Source organism: Stenella coeruleoalba, assembly GCF_951394435.1.
Source record: "Stenella coeruleoalba genome assembly, chromosome: 17".
Lineage (NCBI taxonomy): Eukaryota > Metazoa > Chordata > Mammalia > Artiodactyla > Delphinidae > Stenella > Stenella coeruleoalba.
The window spans coordinates 79,285,740-79,296,817 of record NC_137163.1 but is presented as its reverse complement, the minus strand read 5'-3'; the positions used below and the strand labels follow the sequence as shown (position 1 = coordinate 79,296,817).

General features: G+C 46.8%; 1 protein-coding gene across 2 annotated transcripts in view; it reads left to right on the top strand.

Annotated features, from left to right (window-relative positions):
• The first annotated feature begins 2,940 nt into the window (after nucleotides 1–2,940).
• SNTG1 (syntrophin gamma 1) overlaps nucleotides 2,941–11,078 on the top strand; it is a 462,794-nt gene continuing 454,656 nt past the window's right edge. For both annotated transcript variants that reach the window (XM_079902226.1, XM_079902222.1), the window contains exon 1: nucleotides 2,941–3,696. The gene's annotated coding sequence lies outside the window, so the exon portion shown is untranslated. The remainder of the gene's footprint in view (nucleotides 3,697–11,078) is intronic.

Below are 11,078 nucleotides of genomic sequence, written 5' to 3'. Positions count from 1 at the left end.
AATGACTCAAAATAGTTAGGAGGCTGGGTGAGTGACACAGCCAGTGTCAGAGTTTCATAGACAATGACTGTTACTCTAGATCATATTGGGGGGAGGTTTTGATTTGCATTTCAAACTCCCTCCTCCAAAGGACTTCAAATTGTTTACAAAATGCTTCACCAGCTAATGTTTTCTAAGACTCTTACACTGTGAAGGAATCCCAGTGGGCTGGGTGGGTGGAAACTGTATTCTAGTTTTGTAAGCAGTGAGATTGTAGGACCTAGTTTCAGATTCACATGCTGGGGCACAAAATTTTCTTGTGAAACTTATGCTTCATATGTTGTATTGTTTTGATGATTTACATTCCCATTTTACTATGTTTACATTCTAAACATAACGATAACTTAAAATAAGAATGACAATTCACATTTAAAATAAAGTTTAAAAAACTGCTTTAAGGGTGAAATTTCTTACAATAGTTCATCTCAGTTTATCTGTCCCCTGGTTTTGTGTACTTTGTTCTATTCATTTGTAGCATCAGATGTTAGACTGCATTTAATTTTCATCATGTTAATTTCCATAACTGGTTACACAACTTGATGAAGACAATTGGGAGTAGATATTGCTTCTTCAAAACAACAACAACAAAAAAGACATCAAACTAATATAACCTTACTGGGACTGACAGTTCAAATTAATCAGCTGTTTCTGTTTTCTTTTCCTGGCAGAGAGAGAGGGAAGGGGAAGGACCGACAGGCTCTGCGCCCAGGTCAGCCAGCGCTGGACAAGAAATCTCTTCCTCCGGGTCTGAAAAATCAAGGGCATATGTTTTTAATTAGTCACATCCTCGTGTTCTGCGCCTCATTTAAATGCGGTTCTTTTACTTGATGCGTTAAATTTCTGCTATTGTTCTAGTTTCTACATGTCCGGAGAAAATCATTTAAGCAATCAATTGCATCCGGTGGATTAAATTCTGCGGAGAAAAGTGTCTTCACCCTTAGGCGAGCGTAGTCCTCGCTGGAGGAGGTTTGTTTCCGTCCTCTAACAAAAACAGCACTTTCTGAAACTTATTTGTGGAGGTGACATGTACGTGCTTGTGCACATCCAAGAGGCATGTGTTTTGCCTACACGAGTCCAAGGGAAAAGGGAAACTTCCTGTACCACCATGCTGGGCAATCCGTCTACTTTTACACGGACCGTAAAGCAAAACACACGCTTCCACATTCGCCCCAGGGAACAATATCCTAGGGAGCTTCGTGTGTCCCGGAGAAGCCAGACGACTCCATCCGACGCGGTTTGAGAGGCCCACCGGCACCTGCAGCCAGCGCCCGTGGTTAAAGGCCCGAGAGAGGGCGGGCGACGCGCCCCTCTCGCTGCGCGTGCAGGTTCCCGCGCGCATCCCCCAGCGCCAGCCGCCCGGAGCCGGAGGGACCCCTGCGCGCCGCCCCCCGCGCCGCCTCCCCACTGACAGCCCCGCCTCCTGTCCCGCCCCGCGCGCCCGCCCCCCAAGGGCCTTCTCCGGCGGGAGCCGGCCGGCTGCGCGGTTGGGGGCTACCGGGACGCGCGGGCGCGGCGGCGGCGGCGGCGGCTCGCAGTCTAAGGAAACCCTGGGCTTCCCGAACTGAATAGCGCGCCTGTCCGGTCTGCACTCCCAGGGACCCCGCTTCAGTCCCCTTTCGCCTCCGGGGAACCATAGGCGCCGCGCTGGCCGCCCCACCAGCCCGGTCCCGGGAGAGCCCCCCGGCGCGGCGCCCGCCCCTTGGCTCGGATCCCCGGGGCCGGCGTGGAGGCCGGCGCTGCGCGCACGGCTCCCTCTGCTGTCGGAATCCGGGCAGGAGGGATCCGAGCGCGCGGCGGGAAGGGCGCCTGGCACCCGCTCCGGCCGCCTCGCCCCGCACCCCTCCATTCCTTCCTGAACTCCCCCCAGGTCTCCGGGCGCAGAAGCCTGCGCTCACAGTTTCGGTGCCGGGAACGGTGGGCCGGGGCACGACCCTCGCCCCCAGCTCCATTTTCCCTCTTGGCTACGGGTCCGCGTGGACGTGATTTTGACCAGTTTCCTAGCAGGTTCAACGCAGAGTATCTCAGTTCCCCGCCTCACCCCACGCGCGTTGCCGAGGTGGGTGGCGGAGCCCTCGGGGGCCGCCCGGGGACAGCCACCCCGCCCTCCCCGGTGCGGGGACCAGCGGCTGTGCGAGCGGGTGCAGCGGGCGGACGTGGGGTCTGTGCGCCGCGGGAGCGACGGGCCGGCGAGGCCTGGGGGCAGCGAGGAGAAGCCGGGCTGAAGGGCGGAAACCCGGGCCGGGGGCGGGCGGGCGGCGCGTCGTGGCGGCGTTGAAAGGGCGGGGACAGCCGAGTCTTCCCGCTGACTTTTTCAACCCCGGCTCGATCCTTGAGCACTCGGCTTCCCCTGCCGCCCTGCAGGGGCCGAGGCTGCAGGCGCTCGCCAGCCTGGCCCCGGGAAGGAGCCCGCGCCCGGCGCGCGCCGCTGCCTCGCCAGTCTCGCCGCCCGGCGCTCCGGCGACCCGCGTCCGGCCCGATCCCCCGGCGGCTCAGCTGGGGACCCCCAGCCAATCCAGCAGCCTTTCGCAACGTAGCGGGTGCCTTTCTTTTTCCTTCATTCTCTGTCTTTTCATGTAACAGTAACCTGTCGTTTCTGCTTGGAGGGTCTAAGAAGAATCCACGATCGCTTTGCTGTGTCTAACCTAGGAATTTCAAATGGGGCTTCTCAGAATTCACATCTGGTTCCCCTAACTGGCGATCAGGATTGTGGAGTCTTCCAAAATAGCCCTTTCCATCTTACGTAATGAGAGACCCAGAGAAGCTCTGGCTTTTCCACGGTACATAATCTATATTTACTCTCCCCCTCCCCGACACACACACACGCCCGCTCCCTCTCCCGTGCGTGTGTGTGCGCGCGCGTGTGCGTGCGTTTCCTTTCGTTTCTAGCATTAGGAAACTCGTTCGCGGCCACTGAAAAGTCAGGAGCGGCTCAGATCTGATTTTCCACGGATTCCTACCTCCACCGTCAGATACTGTCCGGAAACGGTGCCACCGAATAACCATGGGACTGTGATCCTGGAGAGCCAGCGCGCCGCTACCCAGAGAGGAAGCGCCAGAGAAAGGCGAGCCTGGAAGGCGAGCAGCCGTTCGCGTTGGCTGGCGAGGAAAAGTGCGGCGCGGGGCCCGGCCCGGGGTTCGGGCCCCTGACTTCAGCACCGGAGGGGATGGACAGCGTCTCCGGACCCGGCTGCCGCCGCCGCGACCGGACTGCGCCGCCGCGGGCCTCGCCAAGGGCAGCCCGGCTCCCCGCGCCTCGCAGCTAAGAGGCTGCGTCTCCCGGTGCCCCCGCGCTCCCCTCCCCGTCCGTGACCGACGGAAAGGAGCCTTCTTTTCCCTGCTGCGACCCCCGAGCAGGGCTCCGAGGAGCACTCCTGTTCCACGGATCAAACTCTCCGCAGCAACTTCCAGAATAATTTCCTCCGGGGGCCCGAGGGATAGGGGCCGAAGAGTGAGGCCGAAGTTCTCGGAGCCGCTGAGAAACCATGGGCTCTGCAGGCGGGGTCCGAGTGCTCCAAGGCTCGCGCTTCTCCAGATAAACAGGATGCTCGTGAGAGCGCTGCACCTGTTCGGGAAATAGCTTTGTGAGACGAGGTTGCAGACCTACTCACAACCTGACGCTAGAGAAGCTGGAAGAGTTCCAGTTCCTTTACTTGGCCGGTAAGTGATAATACTATTATTTCTGCTTGTTGATAACTCAAAACGGTCCCCCCCCCACCAAGATTTTAACAGAAAGATTGCAACAGTATTATTTTTGCCTTGTGGATTAGACGAGAAAGAATTTGATGTTTACATGGTTGTTCCTGGATAATGATCTTTGGGAAAATCTTGCCTAGTAAAGCAGTTGGATATTTTACTTCTCTGAAGTCCGTTGTGTGATGAGAATATTGAAAATTATATATATATATATATATATGTATAAGCTTCTATCAGTATAGTAAAATCTTAGTTGGGTATTTTTATTGATGAGCTAATATCTTTCTGAATGTGTGTGTCGTGTTTTCCCCCCAAATAATACAATCTGTCATTTTGTAAGAGTTCTGTTATTTTTTTGTTCTTGGCATTATGCTTGTAGTTTAAGCTGATCCTGTGTTACATAGTATGCAAGCCTCAAAAAGTTACTAGTAGTGACGGTTTAACCATCTAATATATTTCATGTGATTATAATGTGCCAGGCTGTGCGCAAGAACAGACACATGCGTACACACACCTGATCCCTCTCTCTGCACCAACCCCGAGTGTACCTGCACCTGTGGATCTTACCTAAAGAAAAACACACGTTTTCATGCAGTGTTGTCTTTCCAGCCTTTCAAAGCTTAAGACTACTTGCTCAAACCAGATCTGCCAGGGGCAGAGAATGAGGACCTTCAGCGTGCTTTTCAGGAGAGAGGGTTTCCATAGCATTCTGACTTCTTAGTGATACAGAATGCATTTGTCACTGAAATCCCAAAAGTGATGAGGGGGCCAGGAGATTCTCGATGAACCATAAGCTTTAACGTCTTAATTAAATCTATTTTCTGTTAATTCTTACTTCTGGAGTCTTCGCCTGGGGCTTTAAAACTACGGTCTTTCACAGTGACCTTGGTAAACATTCTGCTCTAATAGAAAGGGTTCACTGGGTAAAGGCAGTTGCACGGATTTACAGCCCCTGCCTGACATCTCACTAAGAGCTCGATGGGTTCCGATGGGCACATTCAGTGAGTGGAGGGCTTGCCTTGGCAGGGCAGACTTTGACAATCCTTTAAACACACGTGATGCTGTAAGCATAGCCAAGCCTGTGGAGAGAGTTGGGCCCTTTGAGAAAGCACAGTTCTTCGGGTTTTCTTTTTAATTTCTTAGGTCACCCATAACTGATACTAAAATACATTTCCATACCTACCCTCTTCTCAGTTTCATCGCTAGCATCCTCTGAGGCAGTTAAAATGGGCGCCCCCGTGGTGCGCTGGCTGAGGGCAGCAGCTGCACTCTGAGGAAACATCGTTCTCAACTGTCACCTGCCATTTACCATGAACCTGCTTGCTTAGCAGAAAGAGAGCAGAGGCATCCGTGTCACCGAGCTCCCTGGGGGCTCCGTTGCCCTGTATAGGTCGGAAATGATAATCTCAGGAGGAGAAATGCACTGCTGACTTGGGTTCCTCGCCGGGGGACCTACAGTGTGTCCTGGGGACCTACAGTGTGTCCCTGGCACAGCTGGCCTTTGTTTGCTTGTTTTCCTGATCTGAGATATGTGAACGTGAAATTACCACGTGGACTGATCAATCATGTTTTAAGAGAGTTAAAACCTACTGTTAGACTCTTAGTTTGGTTGTCAGTTAATAGCCCAGACAGACTCCCCTGGTGGGCAGAGCAGAAGATGGAAGCGGAGAACGTGTTCCAGGAAGCAGGCCTGTGGGTACGTGGCCGCAGTTACCTTCTGTGTGGCAGAGGGGGCAGGCTTTCTCCAAATGTGGCTCAAACAGCACAAAGTAAGAGTTCTCCTGGCCTAATTCCTTTGGAGATTTGGTTACAGAAATAAATAACTCATTCACCGTTCCAAGCTCAGGCAAGCTGCCTGGAAGCTTTCGTCAATCCTTATCTCTGGGGAAATGTCGTTACATTGAGACAGAGCTTTGTAAACCAACTTAATGCCTGTGGAAATTCTAATCTCTAACTGCCCATGCCGCCCCAAAAAAGGAGTGGGTGGGCTAATGCAACCAAACCTTCTTTTTGCACAGAATCACCTGTCTTTAAAGAGAGATCAATACTTAATTCTAGGACATCCATATCCCACTAAAAACAGCTCTTTTTCCTGATGTTTTTTTGGTCTGTTAGGATGCACGAGGTTCGGGGAGTACCAGACACAATATTCAACACCCCTTCCCAGAGGAAGGAGTTTTGTTGGGAGGGATCAGTGTTGTTGTGTTGCTTATATTTGAGACTCAAAAGAGAAAAGAGAAAAGTGAAATAGGATCGCACAACCAGGAAAATGTAAAGTGTATACCGTATAGGACCAGAGGATAATTAGAAATGAGCCCTGGAGTCTGTTCAATTCTTTTTCTTCTTTTAACAAGAAATGGTATGTATGAGAGTGGGACAGAGAATTCTGGCTTGAACCTTTAAATTATAAAAATATTATAAAAAGTCAGTCAATTTTGTCTAGACCATCTAAATATGAATTGGATAGTCTAATGTATCTATTGACCATCAGATCCTAGTGGATTTGAACGTCCAGTTTGCCTTTGGAATTGTTTGCATGGGTTTGAACCAAGTTATGTACATAGTTACAAAAAATGTAAAAGTGTGAGGTGATTATTATGGAATTTAAGAAGGCCTTCAAGAATTGACTGTTATTTTCGTACCAATTAAAAGATATAAATTCCAGGCAAGGAACCTGCTTATTCACCCAATTCTATCAGGAAGGCAAAAGCCACCAGCGAAGAAAAGTGTATCTTAAGTCAGAAGTTATTTCTACAGTTGTCTAACTGCCCCTGAAACCCATCCGGTGAGTCATAGACTAGCACTCAAGTGGAGAGAGATCTCTTATTTCGTATTTTTGTCCCGTTTAGCTTAGCAGAATGAGTTGTACATGGCATGCATGGTAAGAGACAGCATCCTGCAGTATAAAATATGTTATGCATTGTGACGTAGCAGAACTGTTTGACAGTCAGAAGATGGGGATTCTTGAAATGCTGGTCGTAAGAGCTTGGACAAGTCACCCAACCCACTACTTACGGGGATACTTACTTACCGGTTAAGCCGCAATCCTCTGTATGTGGTTGACAGCTAAGTATTTGTGCATAACTGAATAGATGCGTACTCCGTGGAATATTGGACAGTCTCGATACTATGCTTTCAAGAGTGTTTTGGAAACTCAGATGCAGTATCTTCGAATTACTATAAATAGTCTCCAGTAGCAATCATTCCTTCCTTTATCAAAAGAGTCCCTTCTGATTACTGTATGGCAACGTGCCTCTTACATTTAAGAGCTTCAATGTAGGGAATATAATATTTTCTCATTAATTCAGCATCAATTTTCTTGGAAATTTTCAATGGAAAAATAGTTTAATGCAGGGAGGACCTGATTTTAAAACATCTATTATTCAAAATTGATACCATGTTTTATACCAAACGGTGGAGCCTAGATCAGCATGACCCAAGCTCATTTTAATTACAGCTGACCCTTGAGCAATGCTGAGGTTCGGGGGCACCAACACCCCATGCAGCTGAAAATCCACATACAACATTTGACAGCCCTGAACTGCTAATAGCCGCTTCTTGACCAGAATCCTTACTACTAACATAAGCAATCCATCAGCATGTTTTGTATGTTATATATATGTCTGTTTTATGCATTCATGACATACCTACATTTTTCTTAATTTTTTTCGATATTTCTAGGCTGTGCATTTCCACTGTTCGTTTTTTTAAATTGTCATATATCTCCAAAAATTTTCCAATATATTTATTGAAAAAATCTGGGTATAAGTGTACCCGTTTAATTCAGACCTATGTTGTTCAAGGGTCAACTGTACTTTCATTTTGACTTTAAATGAATCAGTCACTGCATTTTTGTCATAATTTTCGGGTATGTAAAGGAGAACTAATATTTATCATTAGTTATACCAATAAGGATACTCAAAGGATTAAGTGGACTTTAAAAACTCAACGTCTGAAAATACATCCAGAAAGCCTTTTGATTTGCTTCAGTGGCTAGTGAAGATGGAGTGAAGTGTGGACAGCGTGGGGCTGGTCTGTGTAGGTACCCTGGACATTTTGTAAGGATGTGGTCTTGATTTAGTCCAGAGCTGAGATTCTGTTCATAGGTGTCGTCAAGAGATCTCCAGTTAAGCAATATCTCATGGCTTATTTTCTTTCATCAGTTGGAGTTTTAAAAGTAGCTATGGTTTTTTAAATGTAACCTTTAAACATTTTCATCTGTATAGATTTCTAGATTATCACTGAAAATATACCAATAGTAAGTTTGAGAAATCTAAATTATTATTTGGTGTTATAGTCAGTCTCCATATAGTTTTGTGGTTAAACTATTTGACTGAACCAGAAATGGAAAATTTTATAATCACAAACAATGCCTTGTTTGTGATACAATTACGATTTTTTTTGGGTTTGATTTGTTATCACTTACCAAAAAAGAAAAAGTAAAGAAACAACAGAGGAAGAAGAATGGGAAAAAAGCAGACAGTGAAAGGTCATTAAAATAATGTCATGTGACCAAGAACTTTATCTTTCAATCATTATTGTGAAGCTAGTTCAGCACATTCTACACATGAAGCGTCAGAAGATTGTTTTAGATTTTCGTGAATTTGGTCTTCAAATGATCAGTGAAGCTGAAATAAGTTTTTTTTTTAAATAAAACAATCGTTAAATCAGTACATTAGAAAAGTGGCTAATTCTTTATCACCTTTAATGTACGTACTCACGTACATTTTTAAAATTTAAATTTTAAATTTAAATGTCAGGTACATTTTTAAAATTTAAATTTGTGAAGTAGTTATAACTGTATTTATATTTAGCAAATGTATTGCCGTTCACTCAAAATGTCAAAGAGCTGCAGATTTAATTTTATAAAAGATACCTGATAAATTCACAAAGTAAATTAACATAAAACATGAGTCTTTTAGAAATGGTACCAGAATTTTAACAGTAATACGTTACTCATACAAAACTATTTAAAAGAATAATGCACCTTCTGAATCTGCCCAAGGGGCTTCATGGTAAGACATAGGTAAGTATCTGAGATGAAGAAATTTAAGAAAGTCAGTGAGAAGGTAGTATTGCATGATTAAAAATGCATCGAGTGCATAAGAAGTCTAAAGTCTAACAGGGTTTTCGCAACAGATTATGTGACCTTGGGTAAGTCACTTTACCTTAATAGCGCATCTCTTTTCTTGATTCTTTTGGGAAATCATTATCACGTCCATTAGAAAACAAACAAAAACCTACAGATTTAGTTGAGCTCAGAAACTTTCCTTCTGCTTCCTGCAGACTGTTTCTCTTGACTAGGACCCTATACTCTTACGGTGAAAAGTACATGCGACTGATGATCAGATAGATATGAATTTGAATCCTGGTATAGAGACTCAGTAACTATACAAAGTTGGGCAAAGCACGTAAACTCTGAGTCTCTTTATTTCCATATGTGAAACAAAAGACAGTTTCACCTCAGTATGCCGTTGGGAACAGTTAGTGTAACAAGGCATAGGGCGCGTCTGGGTCGCTGTCCGTACACAGCAGGAGCTCACTCAAGGTGGTGTTCATTAGTATAGCCCACCCGCATATCTGCAGGTTCTGCATCCTTGGATTCAACCAACCACAGATCAGAAATATTCGGGGAAAAAAAATTCTGGAAAGTTCCCCCAAACAAAACTTGAATTTCCTGCACACTAGCAACTATTTACCTAACATTTACAATGTATGAGGTATTGTGAGTAATCTAGAGATGACTTAAAGTATACAGCAGGGTGTGTGTAGCTTATATGCAAACACTGCGCCATTTCACACAAGGGACCTGAGCAGCCGTGGATTTCAGTGTCCGTGGCGTGTCCTGGAACCAATCCCCCTCTGATACCCAGGGGCCTTGTTGGGCCAGTCTGCATATTGATCAGCTAACCCACAATTGTTCTATTATTTCTTCAGATGAATCCCTTGTGTTGTATGTTGTCTAAAACACACTATGCTCACCGCTACCCAGTTCTTCATGCTTTGCCCTAGAGTGTTTCCTTTTCTGTTTGTGTATCCATTCCTGCATCTCTTCGCATGGGTTGTAAGTTCAGTGTCTGCCGGGTTCTGGCAGGTTGGCCGTTCAGTGGGACCTCGGAGGGCAAGCCCTGCAGAAACCTCCTGACTCTGGCTCTCCTCAGTTAGAGCGAAACCTGGGAGATACAGCCCAGATTTTATGTGAAATCTCCTCGTTTTCACCTAATTTAATTGGAACAAAACGGACTACAAGCTGGACTTGGCACAGAATGCTTTCCGGGTCGTGGAGCCTGTAGACCCATGACTTCTCTAATTTCAGTGGCATTTGTTAAAAACCAAAACTGACATATTTCATCAGCTTTTCTCCAGGCCTCTCTGTTTCTTTCTAAAAATGGGAGAATGAGGGCTTCCCTGGTGGCGCAGTGGTTAGGAGTCCGCCTGCCGATGCAGGGGACCCGGGTTCGTGCCCCGGTCCAGGAAGATTCCACATGCCGCGGAGCGGCTGGGCCCGTGAGCCACAACTACTGAGCCTGCGCGTCCGGAGCCTGTGCTCCACAACGGGAGAGGCCACAACAGAGAGAGGCCCGCGTACCACAAAAAAAAAAAAAAAAAAAAAAAAATGGGAGAATGAATAATGACTTAGAAAAAAACTTCATCTTAGTATCTTTTCGAAGTTTACAAGAAAATAAATCTCAAAAAATGAGGAGTGGCTGAGAAGAAATAAATACTCTGTTTCTTTGACTGGTCAAAAATATTGTGGGAAAAAAGAGTGCATAGAACAAGTAGGAATGAAGCCGTATCAACCATATTCCATGATGTGTTTATTCCACCACCTCTTCCCCAACTCTCTGTCGTCTGATACCTTCAACAGCGACTGTAACTCAGACGGAAACCTTGACAAACTGTAAGGCCAAGAGAGAAATAGATAATCAGCTGTTGACTATGGTCGGTTAAATGCAAAGCCCCCTCCCTCCAATACAAATTTTGGTGCAGTTTTCAGAAAAAGGGGGGTTATATTATACGGTAGAAAGAAGAGCAGCTGTCTGCTACAATGGCACTGAAGAAGCTACCAGCTATTTCTAGGTCATTTTCTGTATCTGCTATGGATGGAATACTCAGCAAAGGTGGGCTTATGGGCTATTGTCTCTCTAAAAGTTGGTTTTTATTTTTTTTTTTTGCGGTACGCGGACCTGTCACTGTTGTGGCCTCTCCCCTTGCGGAGCACAGGCTCCGGACACGCAGGCCCAGCGGCCATGGCTCACGGGCCCAGCCGCTCCGCGGCATGTGGGATCTTCCCAGACCGGGGCACGAACCCGTGTCCCCTGCATCGGCAGGCGGACCCTCAACCA